The following is a 16,922-nucleotide window of genomic DNA, read 5'->3' as shown; positions in this document are numbered from 1 at the left end:
TCTGGAATTAAAAATTCACAAATTCAGACTGCCTACTCCCACTCCCAAAATAATTCACTGTAAGGTTTATCACCATCTTAGCACATTGGTGATAAGCTGGAAGAAATGCCAGCTAATTCAAGAACAGAGGGGACTGGGCAGCAAGGTAAAGAAAATGAAGAGTTCTGTGATTTGTATCCCACTCTAATAAAAAAGGTCAGCACCAAAATAACAATTCTAAGTCTAATTTTTCTTCATGGATTTAAAATCACTATTGTACACCAACCAGGACAATCCATCTGTATAGCTACACTATTACTGTCAACAACATTAAGAGAGAGAAGGAAAGACAGTCATTATAGTCACCAAAAGTATAAATATAAAATGAAGGTTAAAGGAAGATACTGAAAACTGATAATGGGAACAAAAACATTACTTGAGCGTAACCTCTGAATATCCTGGTCTTTCACGGAGGGTGCAGCCTGGAGCAACTCCCCAAAGAGGAGCACAGATCAGCTCACTCACCAACAGCAGCTCATCCTGCAGGGAGAGCACAGCAATGGGTGAATGCAGTCCTCCTCCCAGGGAGCTACAGGATAGTCCAATAGCAAAATTACAGAGCTGACATAGTTAACATGCTATAGGCTTTGCAAGCTAAATCCTCGACTGCTGTAAAACTGAACAGTGCAATGCAGTCAATACGTGTGTGTCAGGTCAGTCCGCAGGAGGATTCGGGGCTGTTACGCACCACAGAGTCTGCATCTTGCAAACCTCAGGTGACAACTTGTTCCTGGAGAAGCACAATAAAGGGGAAAACAATGTGCCATAAACCATGGTCGTGTCAGGCCACCAGCGTCAGGTGACTTTCCACGCAGCCTTTACGAGGGCCATAAACCAGGCCTGCATCGTCCGCCTGTGCCCTGCGCTCCGAAGAAAACCAGGCATCTTTACTGCAAGTCCTGGCCACTTGTATTTTCATTGTTTTACGTACTGAAAAATGTATGTTCACTGGGAGCTTTAAAAGAGCGAGTTATGCTGGGGCTGATGGTGACCCAGCCATTGGGGACATTATCTTGGTGATCTGAGGACAGGGGCTCCCTGTGTGTGCAGAGCTTGGGATGAACCAGGAGTGCTGGCAAAGGCCGTCTGCCTTCTCCTGCCACTGCCCATGCTCTGCACAGCTGGAGAAGGGCCATGGGAAGTCCGTTAGGAAAAAGATTGACATTTAGCTTATAAAAGCAACGATGATCCCCAAGTTAGACGCGTGGCATTACTTGGGATTGCCTGGGATGCAGCACAGGCATTCCAGCCTGCTTTTAACAGTGAGGAAGTGCCCTCTGCCTTGGTCCCTGGTGCGTCTGTGTTGGGGTCAGGCTGTGATGTACGCATTTTTCATTTTTCACAAAAGAAGCAAGGAGAGCTCCCAAATGAATAAATCCCGGGTGCCCCACATGTCACTCTATTAGATGCTGCACAGGGGAGAAACTCACCGTGTCTCCCCAAGCATAAAAGCTGTAAGAAGAGCACAACTGTGCTATGAGACATCAGAGAATCTGCACAGGAGAACGTGGAGAAACGAAGACTCATCGTTTCTGCTGTTTGTGGAGCATTGTTTATAAGCAACATTTCTTCCTTTTGTGGGGTCCTCAGCCCTAATTGACTATATTTTAACAAGATTCTTGTCTGTCTTCCCTTATTTCTCAATGGGTTGCCATGCTGAGAGAGCAAAGGAAGCTCTCCTCCTCTGTTCCTTCCATCCTTCTCCCCTGGGGATCCCTCCCTCCCCAAATTGCAGGCAGATTGAGACGTCTGGCATCCAGAGAAGTGGGAAAACAAACAACTCTCTCACAGTCCCAATTCCACTTTTTGCCTCCTCTTTGAGACCAGCTTGGCTGAGTGTGCTGGCTACAAGTACGCAGGCAATGAGCTGCTGCACTGCTGGGCTCGGATGTGCAGGGCTGTCACTTCACAGCATGCCACGGTCAATTTTGTCCCTGTGCTGGTATGAAGAGACACATGCTTTTACACTCTCATTCTGGCCCATGTAAGGGAGGTTAGACTTCAGAAAAACTCTCTGCTTAGCTTTATTACATGGGTTTGTTTTTTTTCTATTCTAAAGGCTGCACCATGGTGAATTAAACATCTTGAAGAAAAGGCTGCGACGTGTTTGCAGCTTTCAATAGTTCAGATCAGGCGAGCAATCAAAGGGCAAGGCAGAGGCATGCTTTTTCATTGCCTGCTATAAACAAACTCAGACTTTGCACCATGTAGAAGGCTGCATTATAAACAAGCATGGCTGCTATCATATTACCATCCTGAGGCTGATTTATATGAACCGTCTTCTGAGCTCTGATCAGGCTCAAAAAACACGTGCCATATAGGCAGACCAGATTGCTGGAATAAAATTCTCAATAACGCTTCTAATTCTTCAGGTGCCTACTAGTGGGAAATTTCTGGTTCAGGGAGGTTTCATGCAGTTTCTTAAGTGTTTCAGGAGGAAGGTGGTTAAGCAAACGAAGATGGACTGCTTTTTGTCTTTGAAGAGGTTGTATCTCTATTCTGTACATGCTGTATGTTTAGGAGCAGTAACTTCAGTTTGGTAAACTGCTTGAGGGACAAGCAAATGTATTGTAGTGTTAAGGTAGCATGCAACGAGCTGCATCAGGTCTTTTTAACTTATTCTATAGAAGGAATATTTACAGCTAGTGAAATCCAAAGTGGTTTTAGGTATGTTCAGAGGTCGTGATCATGGCCACTTTAAGTGAATCTACATGGCTCATATTTAACTATGAAAAGACTTTCTTTCAAAACATATCATAAAAAGAGCACTATTTCTTCCACTCATCCATTCAGAAATCACACAAGCCCTTGATTATACTCTTGTGTTCTGCTCCCATGATATACACCCCTCCTCCCCCAAAGGTTTTTGAGGCGAAGCCTCCCTCCGTATTCATGTGAAGAGCCAGACATACCTATGGCTGAGAATATATTAACACATGCCTGTTCAAATAGCAGTGCAGTGAGGCTAGGGCCACAAGAATTAAACATTGTAGTGGAGGCTTAGCTGCTTAGAAAAATGCTGCAAGCATTTGGGAAACAGCTGCCCAAAAACAAACTCCAAAAGGTGCAATTTAGTGCCGCGGTTCAAGTCCTGAGTTACTAGAAAAGAAGTACAAATGTGCTAACCTTTATCAGTCAGAAGTCCCTGTTGTCCTGGATTCCCATGCAATTGAAAGCAGAGTCATCTGCAACAATGGGAGCTTTATTTATCCTGCACAACTGCTGCCAAAGCAGTCCTGGGACTTCCATGAGACTGCTATGAATATGTTTGGAGCGGGATGAATCTGGCAGAGCGCTGCGAAACTGCTGTATCACCAGTCTCAGGTCTGCCGGCTGGCTGCACTGACTGGCAATTTTTGTGCAGCGTTCCTAAGGAAATTTTAAAGCTTTTAGGAAGCTTGAAATGGCACCGTTCGACCTGCCCATCCTGTTAGAGACTCATGATTGCTCTACCCTCTAGAGGCAGTGGAGAGGATGTAATTGTGGCTGGTATGACAGCTGGTGGAGATTTACAGTAGGGGCTGTGGTCTGTGCCCAGCTCTGCATCCCGCATGTACTCACAGCTCCCACTCTGACACTGAGAATTTTGAGGAGTAATGAGCAAAGAGATGAGTCAAGAGGAAAATGGCAATCATTTTGCAGCATCTTTCCGATGGCTCCTGGGACCCCATTATGAGATTGTCCATTTTTTTCTTTATTCAGGGCAGAAGTAGGTGTGTACCTGAGGAACGAGAATTTGTGTCTTTCCTTTGTCAGGGACATTCAGCACTTTCAGATGTGCTGCACAGTGCTTATCAGCTGCAGCAGGGGAGAAATCTGTGGCCTTCCGAGTGTCCTACTGAACCGGTCATAATCCTGTTAGTCTCCCTAATACGACCTACTTCCCAGGACCGAGAGTCATCCTGCTTTCATAGAAGTCGATAATGAAACTAAATCTGCTTTCCAGCATGTAGGATTCCTGAAAGAAAAGTAATTTGCTGACAAGTCTGGACTTGATACTAAAAAGGCAGCAGGACTGATTAGTTCCCATCTAAGAGCAGGCTCGGCAGGTTAGAAGACTTTTCACTGGACGTTATTACCAAGCTCGTAGGGATTCGGGAGCAGTGGGATTTTGGGGGCATCAAACTGATAACATACCTGGAAAGCTCACTGATTGCATCCCAGAGGATGGAGCCATTAAGGCAGAAAGACTTAAGCACTCTACATCCTTATAAGAGCTTGGCATCCTTACGAGACTTCTGAAAATACTTCACTGCCTCGCAGCCGGGGGAAAAAATCTGCGTTTTTCTTCTAGGGACAATTTTCAAATCGTCACTGAAAATAAAAGAATAGTAAGAATTTTAAGAAGAATAAACAGAATTCCTGTTTCGTGAATGTGCCTTTTTGTTTAGGCAGTTTTCCTGGCTCCTCACTACATGGACCCTCCAGACGTGAGAGCTGAATCAAGGTTCAGATTAGGTCAGGATTGCCTTTGGTGAACACAAAGAAATAGGGGAGAGCAAACCACCATGGAAGGTATTCTCTGAGGTGATGTTGACCTTATTTCCTAACAGGCTGAAAAGAGATAGGCAAGAAGCAAATGTAAGATAAAAGGAAATTTTATATTAACTGCCTGCTTGAACTCTTTCCAGAGCGAAGGTGAGACTTCCTGGCAGCCAGCTTCTAGGCATCTGTGGTTCTGCTCTGGGGTAAACATAAATGATGCCTTGTGGGAAAGCCACTCAATTCTACAGGTTGAATTTGGTTAATTAAAGGATGATGGGGGCATATTTCTCTAGCATATGATCCTTCATGAGAGAGGAACACACTCAGAAACTCTGGTACACCAGAGCAAATGTGGATGCCAGGTACAGGCCAAACCTGAAAATGAGAGTCTCCAATGCGTTACCTTGTTCCTTAAGAAAAAGGCTTCTATTCTGCTTCCAGTATTAAATTTGTACTTTTAAAAAAGATGTATATCAATGTGAGGGGATGTTGGTGAATGTTTCCCTGCAAGAGTCATTCCTGGCTACTATTAGGATTGTCTTTCAGAGGCCAGACAGAGCAACAAGGGTGAGCATATACTGAGGGATTCCCATGTCAGATTTTGAAGATTTTAACTTGTGTTTGAAGACACGAGCCTGCAGTAAGTTTCCCAAGATAAGATCTCCCATGTTGTCTCCACTGTTAAGTGCACCACGCTCCAAGTCATCAGTAAGGTGGGAGATATAAAGGCAAACTTTGAGATGTACTACCCAGGCAAAAGGAACTTGTCATAGATCCAGAATTAGAGCCCAGTGTAAAGCCCAGAATATCGCAGTGGCAAGCCCCTAACATGCCAAGTGTCACAAACTTCTAAGCAATGCACACAGATGTAGCCAAAGGTTCTGTGCAACATTCAGTTGTTATTTCTATCTTGAGATATATTGCAGGAAGGACATTATCACAGCTTGCAAGACCACCAATGTGAGGTATGCAGCACATGTGAGACCACGTAAGAGAAGGATTCTCCCTGGTTATCAGATTGAGAGTATCTGTGTCCTGATACTAAGAGCAATAAATAAACTGATAAGTCAATGGAAAGCAAAGCCATATGTTGACAGTGGCTCAAAAAATATTTGGTAGCTCCCAAAATGCTCATTTCTCCCTCCCATCATCACCTCCAGTTTGCTTAATGTCGTTTGCTTTTTATTTCGGTTTAAACCTCCATTAGCTCTGGCGTAGTGCCAAACTGTGAAGCCCTTCAAAACCAACTTGCTTACCTCTTGCCTCGATTCCTAAATCCCAAAGCATAAGACATCTTTCAGAGGGAAGAGCAAAATATGCTGCCCTGCTTTATTAAGAGACTGTAAGGATCTACAGTGCTTTAGTGAAAAAGTAAGAGGCAAAGCTCAGCAGCAGAGGAGGGTTGAAGGGCTTGCAGGAGGTCAGGGAAAGGCTCTGTAGCAAGGAGACCAACTTTCATCTCCTCTCCATTGTTTCAGCCATATCACTCTCTAAATGTGTATTGCAGTCTCTGTCCAGAGAAGCTTACAGTTCGTGTTACAGGCAGCTGCGATACAATATTCAAATATTAAGGTGGTTGTTGGACAGTGATAACACAGGTCAGTGTTGGAAGGCTCCCAGTAGAGAAATGGATATTTGGAGAACAGTGGTAGAAAAGATAAAGTTGCGAATGTTGAAGTAGGAATGTCACTATTAGTATACAAAAAGATACAAAAAACTCTGTCAGTATGAAAACGTCATAAAATAATGTAATTGTCATTGAGCAAAGTAACAAAAGGACCCATTTGAAACCTCTCGTCGGTCCTCCAAAATTCAGAAGTATTAGATGAGTAATTTTATTTCCCTGTCACAGCTCATTATGAAAGGACATGGCATGCTGCATCCTCTTTGTTTCTAAGATTGCTATTTATCTCATAATGTTCTGTATGTGGAAGTATCCTGTTCTTTGATCAACATCAGACCTCCCCAAATAAAGTTACAGTAATTTCATTGGATATTATCTCCAGAGAAGGGAGGATTAGGAACAAAAGGTCAATTTAAGGTGCATTGACAGAGCTGGATGCTGACCTGTGTCTGAGGAGCACTCCAGACAAGAGCAACGCACAGTTTCAACACTGTATTTCAGTTTGTTCTGCTCTGTATGGCGACTAATATTACATTGATCTGGTAAAATAAGGCAAAGTATGAGATTGAAATAGTCTTTCAAGCACAATTTGCTACCAATCAGGTTACAAGTGGGGTGAAAAGCTTGAAAGAAACATTGACTCATCAAGTTGAAGCTATTTGGTTTTTGCCCAAAACTTTCTTTAAAAAAAAACTGCACCAAGAGTCCCCAAATCTTTAATAATATGCCCCGATTTAAGAAAGAGTATAACCCAGAGATTCTGCTACAGCAGGATTTCTTGTGTAAGTGTCTATCATCGCTACTCAGCAGCCAGACATGGATCTGGTCCTCCAGTGCCAGCCCTTGTGCTGACTCTCCCGTCCTATTCTGAATAATATGACGCTGCATAGTGCCTCAGATGATGCTGCCAGGGACCACAGTGTGAGATAAGCATGATGACTCACTCCCTTGGTTTGTTAAAGAAGGATATAAATATTATACAGCTTGTCTTGATTCTAAAAGAAAAAAAAAAGAGCTTTTAGAGTTTCTGAACACAGTACACGGTAGAGCCACAGGCAGACTGCATTACACTCCTGTGAACTGGCAGTTTTCCTCTTTTTATGGGAGATATTTTTCATTCCTTTCACCAAGACAGGGGAAAGCCATCTTCCTGTCTGCCTCCCATTCTGCCTCCCACAAAAATGTTTCACTAGAACTTTCCTGATGCTGCCAAAACCTGATATATAGCACACAAAATACAGCACTATCAAAATATTAATCACTCCTGGTGAGGTGACATAGGTTAAAAACCAGGCTGGAGAATTCCTGATGAATTTTCTGGAGAGCATCAGCCTCCCAACCTCTTTTAGTATTACAAATAAAACAAAGATCATTTTTGTTTGGGGAACGTATCAACTTGCTTAAAACAATACAAGCAAACGCAAATGCAGCCCTGCTTTCTTCTTTTAGTAAGTTTGCAAATGAGCATTGTCTAACTATTCATCTAAGAAAATTCAGAGGAATCTGACACTCATTCTCTTGGCAGCAGGATGGAGGACTGAATCAAATGGGAAAGCCAGCTCTTAACAACAGGGAAGTTCCTTTCCTAGGTGGTATCAGACATATAGGTTCAGATCCTCAGCTGTTAAAAAGGAGATTTATACTACACCAGGAGCCATATCTTTCTGTCTCAGGTTGACTCTGATAAGGAAGATGAAAGGAGAAAACATTAAGGAGGAACCAAGATACTAAAAAAGTTGATATTTATAACACTGACCTATGACCAATTTGGACAAATAAACTCCTGCCATCTAACGGCTTGGTTATCTGAAGGTGCCACCTGCCAAAGAAAGGCCACTGACATCAGACATTGGAGTTGTCTGTAACTGGGAGGCCTAGCATGCCACCTGAGAAGCCCTGAGTGCCCATAAACCACAGCCGTTAGCCACCTTCTCCTTCAGACTGCTAGGTGAGCACTCTTCTGATCCAGTGTAAGGCTCTATTCCTCGTTTACATCAAACAACACTAGCTGCACGCAGCCTGTCAGGAAAGGTGCAGGTAGAGGTACTGGCAATAATCGCGCAGTGAGGTGTCTGCAGGAGCCCGTGGGCAGTAAGCATAAACCGTGACCTGGTGTGCTGCCGGCACCGCTGGCCGCATCATCAGGCTGGGATTGGCCCAGTGACCTTGTCTGAATAGCATTAACACTGTTAATGGCAGATATCCAGCTAAACTTCTTGTGGAACATCAAAGTCTCGCTTGCAGTCTCCTTTCCTCTCCAAAAGCTCACTCATGGATGACCCGGTGGATGGCAGTCTTCCGGCCAGGGATCTTTATTCACTTTTACTCAGTAAAACACTGGTTTCCATCTGGTGACTTAAGGAGTAGTTACTATACTCAGATTGCCTCAGGTGGTGTATTTTGTCTATTTTTATCCTCACAAAGGAGAAATAAATACAGGTAGATGGCATGGAAAAGTGCCAGGAATGAAGCAGAATAGCAGTTTTATCATATCTATTCCAGAAGATGCTTTAATACTGGAGAAAATGTAGAACAGAAGTGAGAAGAAATGAAAACAGTTTGTATCTTTTTGGATGAACTGTATACCACAACACCAGGGTAGTTCTACCCTGAAAAAGAAAGCCCATCCCTCTAACTGGTTTCTATTACATTCAATAGTTAAAAACTTACGATGGTGGGTAAATTTTACCTCTATTATGCACCACATGGTTTATTTTCCTGTCTGTGTGTGCATAGCGTGCACTTTCTGTAATGAAGGATAATTATGTCAGCACATAATTAGAGATATAAAAGTGGGCGAGTGAGATGCCAGTGACGAGATCACTATGGTAAACCTTCTAAAGAGATGGGTATCTACTTGCCGCGTGGTTTGAGGCCAGGTCTGGAACTAGGGTCAAGAAATTACTTCTCTAACTGGACTGTTGCATAACCCTGAGGAGAACATTTAACTTTTCTTTGCCCTATTTCCCATGTGGTGCAAATTAAAGATGATTGTTCAGATGAAAGTCACCTCTCTGCAGAGGACCCATGAAAAATTCAGGCAATATTTGAATCATTTAAAGGTTCTTTCCAAAATACACTGTAGCAAAGTTTACAGAGCAGCCCAAAGGCTGGAAGACTTTAAAAAAGAGTTTAAAGGGATTATTTATGAATTAGCTAAGCATTGATTAATGGACAGTGTACAGAGGCAGCCAGGAGGCATGACGACTATTTTTATACTGTAAAAGTGTAGAAACATTGAGGACAGTAATCAAAATACCAGAAAGAATCTATGAGGAGGCTGTCCAGCAGCTCCACCAGCCATCCCAGTGCTTGCTGTTTCCCTGCATCAGCCTTCAACATGACATTTTGGAGATATGCTTCTCAGAAGCTGGCAATGGCTGCTAAGCTGAAAGCAGTGCAACTTGGAGTCTCAGTATCCGTAGGAAAAGGAACTCGTTTTCCATTTCATGATCCGTCACTTCGAATTCCCTTTTTAACAAGTGGTCAGCAATGGATTTCTAGTGACAAGTGTGAACAGGGGGATTTAACATAAGCCATAATCAGGACTGTAATCAAGAATTAGCTGAAAACATTGAGCTTTATCATTAGTCATCATTAAAAAACCAAACAAGCAAACAAAAAAAACCCCGAAGAAGTTACCACTGACTGATTGTGAACTGGATTTTGTTCTTATTTTAAAATATTCAGAAAGATGAGACTCAACCTGTCTGCTCAGGACAGGATTTGGTAGACCTGAGACCTGCTGAGGACAGGACTACAGCTGAAAATAGCCTCAGCAGCTGCTTCGAGAGCAGGTTTCTACCAATAAGACAGTCCGTGGCTAACACATGCAAACCCTGTCCTTCTCCCTCCTTGGGTCAGTCTCAGAACAGATCCTCTTTTCCTGAGATGCAGAGCCAACATCTCCCCTGCTCAGCAGCTGATGAGTGAGGAAGAGGATGGAATGGGCAATGGTGAAGGCATCAATTACACTCTTGTAGGTCCAGCTGTTGGCACAATGATTGGGATGAATCTAAGCTGTGCTGTAAATTGCGGTACTGAACACAAGATCTTATTTTAGAGGCAAAGTGGAAGAAGAGATTAAGGTGGGGAGAGAGATGTGGGAAGAAAAGGGGTTTGCAGAAGAGAATAAGGTGGGGGAAAGAGTGATTGCAGAAGGGAAAATGAGCCAGGAAGGGTCAGACAGCAGTGTCAGAGTTGGGAGAGGCTCTCCCTAGATATCAAGGACAACGGAAACCTGTTCAACCACACCCAGGAGGTGGTGGGACCTCAGCAGTGAGACTTGAGCATGGGTGGGATGCTCCCTCCATGACTCAAGCAAGTGTTAAACATTTGATCTGGGCAGCGCCTGGAAAAACAGGTCTGGGTCTAAACCCCCATAGGCTGTCGGAAATGTGCCCCCGAGTGCCAGGTGGGGATGGTTAGTCTTAGAGCCCCAGATAAAGGGCCATTTTTAATGTCCAAGTGGTCTCATGGTTAGTGACATCAAGAGGAGGGGACTGAGGAAGAAGCTCCCCACACCATGATGTGAGCAGAATTGCACTGACTTGCGACGGAGTGTGCTCAGCTGTGCAGCTGAACGTGGTGGAGAAAACAGGGGCATTGTTAAAGCCATTCCTTTGTGGGACATTCCTTTGTGGTTACTTCTCCACAACACTTTTAAAGGCCATTCATATAATGCTGGAACAAGAATGGGAAATGCCTTGTCTCAGACTTCCTGTTCTCAAAGCAAAAAATAACCCAATATCCTCCCGTACGGGTGCTGGCGTGGGCCCAAAATGCACTTTATTACTGGGGGGGGGGGCCTTGGGCCGGTTGGCACCGGAGCGGGGCGTGGGGCTGGCCCGGCCCGGCTGGGAGCACTCCCTCTGCCCGTGGGCACCGCGCTGGCTCTTCCGGGCCGTATTTTATTTTTAATTCGGCGAGTCAGAGGGATGGAGAGAGGAAGAAGCGGGTGCTGCCCTGGGTTGGAGTCCAAAGAGCATTGTTTTCTCATTATGAGCATTGTGTTGCCATCACGGATAATTATAATCTTACATCTCAATTCAGTTTTTTAGCAAACCACACAAAGGCACTGAAGCCAGAGAGTCCTTGGTGACAACCCAGGAGATGTCTGTTGTTCTTCCTGACTGTGTATTTTATCTTATGGGGATTCTAGGGTATTGCTGTGGAAATGCCAGTTATTAAAACCTCATTATACTTCTGTTTGCAAAACAGATCTTAATCGCTCGCCATCCTAGACAATTACCCTGGCAGGGAAATTCTGGAAAAATTAACAGCCAAAAAGGAAGAAAAATCTTTTCTTTTGCTTTGTTGAAGCAGCAAAATCTGCATGCAAATTCACTTAGTCAGCCAAATTACCCTGCTAACACAGCCCTATTCCCAAGGAGGCACTTTTCCAATTTTCTGAGGTGAAGCTACTTGTGTCTCCTAAGCTTCGTTCTAACTATAGCTGTAGTATAAAGTTAAATGATTTTCTGCAACCTGTACCAGCATATATAGCTTTGATACGAAGTAGGGAGATGCACTCCATCCTCACTCTCAGTCACCTTTCCTGTGTAAATCACGTGTGAATTGCAAAGTGCAAAGCCCTGCTGGTCCCCAGTGGTCAACACTCGAGACTCAGAGCAAAAACATCTTGACATTAAGAATTAACAAGGCAACACTGACGATTTCTGATACCTCCTGTCCAACAGAAAAAAAATCTCATTCAGTTCAGCTGGAGAGCTACTGAGTGGTTCTCACTTCCAAAACTGAGTGCCTTAATGTGGTAGGACTGCCATGGATTTACATCACAACAGAGTAGTGATGTCTAATAGAATCCTCTCAGTTTTATGGGGATCCCAGTCCTGGTATTTCTGTCCTTGGGTGAGGCTGAATTCCTTGGGGGTCTCCGTTACCCCTTGGGGTCTCCATTACAGCAATTGCAGGTCTCCTGATTGTCAGTCAGGTCTGTACTTAAAGCAAAACCCCTCTCAAGAGGCTCAGGAAGCAGTGCTTTTATGGCAGTTATTTGACTACAGGACAAATACTATTGGAATATTTACTTGCCTCAGAGAAGATTATTTCTTTTTGCCGTTTCTCTCCCTGTAGCATTCCTTGACTCTGGAGAACTGACTTCTAACAAGCTGGAAGTAAATGCTCTGTGTGCTGCTGCTCCCACCCAGTGCTCGGGCATCAGATGATTCCTGAGATTAGCAGCAGAGTCCCCCTCCAGGTCACCTCATCCAGCATCTCTGAAAGGGCCATGTGTGAGCGGATGCACAGGCTTAGCACACTGGTTTGAAGTCAGGCCCAGGGAGCCCCTAAGAGCACTGCTCACAGCCCACTCCCCAGAGACCCAGGCAAAGCCTGCTCCCTCCCCCAGCAGCACCCCCTTTCTGGGGTGTGCAGCGCAGCTCCCTGGGGAGCCCCCTCCGCTTTCACCATGCGCTCATACGGGGGAAGCTTACGGCTGTGTGCTTGCTTCCCTGCAGCCACCCGAGACAAGAAGACACCACGCTTATGCCACCCCCAAGCCCACCCAGGCAGCAGGATTCTGCAATAAGTGAGATGCACTAAATAGAGCTTCTGAAATACCTGAAAACTATGAGTACAGAACCCCCCTAGGTCCACAAGATATATCGGGTGTGAGCAAATTACTCGGGGTAGTTTCGGTTTAGTGGCATTTAAGTATTGTATTTAAGACTCACGATGGGATGATGTGAGGGACAGTGATGTCATTCTCCTACGTAAACTGGCTTCTCGCCTTGCCAACCCAACAGTTTGGCATGGCACTGACTCCAGTGAATTAGGAAATTTATGGGAGATCACTACTCTCCTTCAGCGGCTGTAATTTTCTAAAAATGCCAAAAGATAAATGTACATTACAAATTGCTTAATTCCATGTTTCATGTCTCAGCTCTCAGTGGCCAATAGATGCTTATTTACTTATTTCGTGAAAGTGTAGTGTTTGAATGGAAAGTTGGGCACAGGTTTGAGTGTTCCAAGCAGAGTCTCTGTGATTGCTAGAGCCCCTCAGCAGGAAAAACCTGGTAGAGCAGCCGGCAAGGGCCACGCTGAGCGGTGCTCCCGGCGCTGGACACAGATATTGTCTGCGTTGATCTGAGGCCCCTGGGCTCTGCTCAAGGCAGGGATTTAATGATAATCGACCTAATGGCTGTAATTTCCAAAGCACTCAGCCTTATTGTGCACACCTTTTCAATCTTCTTTCTTCCTTAAACACACATGCTGCGTTTTACATTTCTTCCCCTGGCTAATCACACAGTCCCTGAAGCGGTCCAGGAAACCAGCCCGAGTTTCAGGAGGAGGCTTGGCTGAGTCATTGTAAGAACAAGAATACAAAACCGGGGAGGGCCGGGCTCAGCCCTGCCACCACCCTTTCCAGTCCCCCAGACTGCCCTTCTCTCCTCCATGCCTCGGTTTTTCAGTCTGAAACGGAACCAACGGTAGTATTTGTCTTATGTGAGTCGGTGAAGCAGCTTTGGCAAAGAAACTAGATGGCATGTCAGCTAACTAAATGGATATGTCCAGATGAAATGCAAAATCTTAATATGTGGCAAGGCTTTGTAATTTGTTTGAACCTAAAAGTACTGGAAGTCAGTGGGTTAAGTGTGATTGAAATGGATATAATTGAAAAAACTTATGTCCATTACCGAAGGAGATTCTGTTCCCTCTAACAGGTAAGTAAAGTGGGGCTTTATGTAAAAGCATTAAGGTCTGTGAAAATTATTTTTTCCCAGAAAGCATAACTCATCCACTGGTTATCCCAGGCACATCAGCTTTAGAAGCCTCTTCAGTGGCATTAGTCATTCAGGATCACAGTTCGGTCTTCTTATTTCATTAGAAAGACATAGTTGTAAATATGCACAATGAAAACAAAATCAAACCTAATTTAAGGGCATAAGCTGCTCCCTTGGATTTTGAATGTTACACTATGCAGGGACCGAGGCACTAAAATCCTGTGCCAAGGGTTGCACAGCACCTAAAGACATACTGGAGAGAAATATTTCTGGTGAGGAGGTGCCTGTGGCTGACGCCTTTCACGCTTCTTTCAAGCAAAAGGGATATTGCCTGTTGTGACCAACCAGCTCTGGGCTCAGCCTTGCCGGGCCTGCTCCGGCAGCTTCGGGCCAGCTGGCTGGGAGCCGAGCAGCCATGGGACAGCCCCGTCCTCCGCTGCCCGTCATCATCTGCAATGCTCGTGCCTCTCGGACACCCAGCGTCGCTGGTGCAAAGGGGGTTTCTGGGGTGCTCTGACCATGAGGGATTTGCTTTCATCAAAATGTTACAATAACTCTGGTATCTTAAACCTGCTCTCAATTAATGATGGGCAGCAGCATCGGGGTATGATGATGGATAGTCTCTGCACACCCCTGTTCCCACAAAGCGCCCGGCTTGTGGGATACAGCCACCCTGACATAGCGTGGTCCCCAATGCCAGTCTGCTGTTCCCTTCCCCTTCATTGGCCAGGTCTGGGAGAGGACCAGCTCCCTCCTTCCCTCCAAAGCAGTGCCCTTCCCAGACCCCTGGCTGCCATGGATCCTCCACCCCTGGCTGCCATGGCCATGCTCCCCAGATCCCCCCTAGCTGACTCGCTGTCTGAAAGGCTTTAACTCCACACAAGTTTTTTCCAAGGTGAGGCCAATGGTGCAGGAAGGGGGACCTCCTCAGAGCTGCTGAATTCATCTTAAATTTGCAAAACCTGCTCTGATGTTAAACAGAGCCAAGCTTTGTAAGGGCCATCTCTGCTCCCACCTCTGGAGAGAAGTTTCATTGTTTTGGCCACGGTTGATGGCACCGATACAAACATTTAGTGTGCACAATGACAAATACTCTGTATTTTAGCACATTCATACTTCAAGAGTCACCAAGAGGGATCTAAACACATCTGAGTGCTCAGCAGGAACTGGGAAGGACAGAAGATCGTGTTTAAACTGTTGCAGTCTTGCCTTGCAGAATTGCTGGCAATTAAAAAAGTCAGCCTGGAAGGAGCCCAGTACCAGGTATTGTATGCAAGTCCCCTTTGCTACATGAGGATTCTAGCCAAAAAAATGTCGCTTTATGTTAAAATGAGTGACTGTTGCCAGTCAGAGCAGAAGGCGGCAGGATGCTGCACTGTGCCACGCAGGCAGGAGGATATCAATCTCAGGAACAAAGTCAACCATGGTCCGTCTTGGCAGAAGCTAAAAATAGCGTTGGGCTTTGCAGAGGTAAAGCAGTAAATAAACGCTTTAAGTCTGAAAGGGAGCTCCTGTAAAGAAAAGGTGACTTTTTGTGTGGCCCTGATGGGGAAGCTAGCCGGGGGGAGGGCGGCTGTTTGCCCCAAACCCTGAGCCGAGATGGGTGGGAGATGTCTGCTTAACAGCCTGCATTCCTGGCCTCTGCCAGCTCCCCCTTATCTTTCGATCTTAATGGTAGCAACAACCACCCATTTGTACCCGAGGTAGGCCGGCAGGCGAGAAAGCCTTTCAGGTGTACAAGTTCCTGCAGCGCTGCCAATTCTTAATCACTACATGAAGCATTTCACAATATTTTGTGTGCTTGGGGGTTTTGCCTTCTTTTATTTTTTTTTTTTTAAAAAAAAGCTCCTCATGCTGGAATCTCGTCAATGTGTGAGAACTTCAGCCCAGATTTCACTTTTCTCACCACCCCCCCCCCTCCCCAAACCTGCAGCTTGCTCTTTCAGAGGAGGGGAAAGTGATTTAAGAAGCTCTGTGATTTTAGAGGCAGTGCTAGGACAAAAGCACTCCTCATCACGGACTGAGCCAGGGAATTGCTCTCAGGATGAGCCGCATCAGCCCAAAGAGCAACTTCCCCCCCCCCCCCCAACACTCCCTGGGAAGCTGAGGGATGAAGGGGACATGCCCAATGCTTGGCAAGCAAGTAGGGGCTGGGCAGAGCCCCCCTGAGCAAAATGTGTCCTCCCAAAAAGGCGGCAGCTGGACGCCCCTTCCTCCTAGCCACGTTCAGAGCGAGCATGCTGGCAAGAGGTGTAGTTTTCATTTTCCTCACAGCAGCATCACAACACTCAGAGAAAGGTCTTTGGAACAAAATGTTGTGTTTTGGCACCATCTCACAGAGGTGGCACTGCCAGCACACCTTTCTGCGTGAGTATCCACACGAGCCAGAGCATCATGGACACGGTGTTAGAAATGAGGAGAGGAGCTAAAGCTGCGGTTTCAAATAAGATGCAAAATAAATGCGGGCTAGAACCTGCCGCTAAAGGTGTGTTCACAACTGCAAGTGCCAGGGAACAGGTGAGCGCTGCTCTTCTGCACAAGTGCCGTCCTGTGAAGGGACATGTCCCTCTGCCTCCCAGGACACCAGTCCCAACGATGCTAATCAAGAACTCACACGTAGCCCATCCCATTCGGTATCCCCCACAAAAGTCCAGGACCTTTTCCCATTAACAACCAGTAAGCAGGGGGCTGGGTGGCCTTTCAAGTAACCGGGAGCAGCAGTGCAGAAAGGGATTGCTGTTTCAGGATTTCTCTCTATAGTATTTCTCTAATTCACTCCTTACATAACTCATGTTATTTTTAATTCCTAAAGGCTTTTATTACACGGAAATGAACACTCTTAAACAGATTCCAAAGTTCGGGTTACGTTACTGTTTAATAATCTTTTAGGGCAAATTGAAATTTCCCACTTAAAACAGCAGATAGAATTTAAATTGATGGTTTATACTAAAGGACAACATTCCCCATGAAATGCTGCCGATGTGTACAGTGTAGTTAGTGCTCAAGTCACATCCATGGTTAATTATTCA

The sequence above is a fragment of the Leptosomus discolor genome, chromosome 14, assembly GCF_034619465.1.
Source record: "Leptosomus discolor isolate bLepDis1 chromosome 14, bLepDis1.hap2, whole genome shotgun sequence".
NCBI classification, from domain to species: Eukaryota; Metazoa; Chordata; class Aves; order Leptosomiformes; family Leptosomidae; genus Leptosomus; species Leptosomus discolor.
This window is presented reverse-complemented; position numbering follows the sequence as displayed.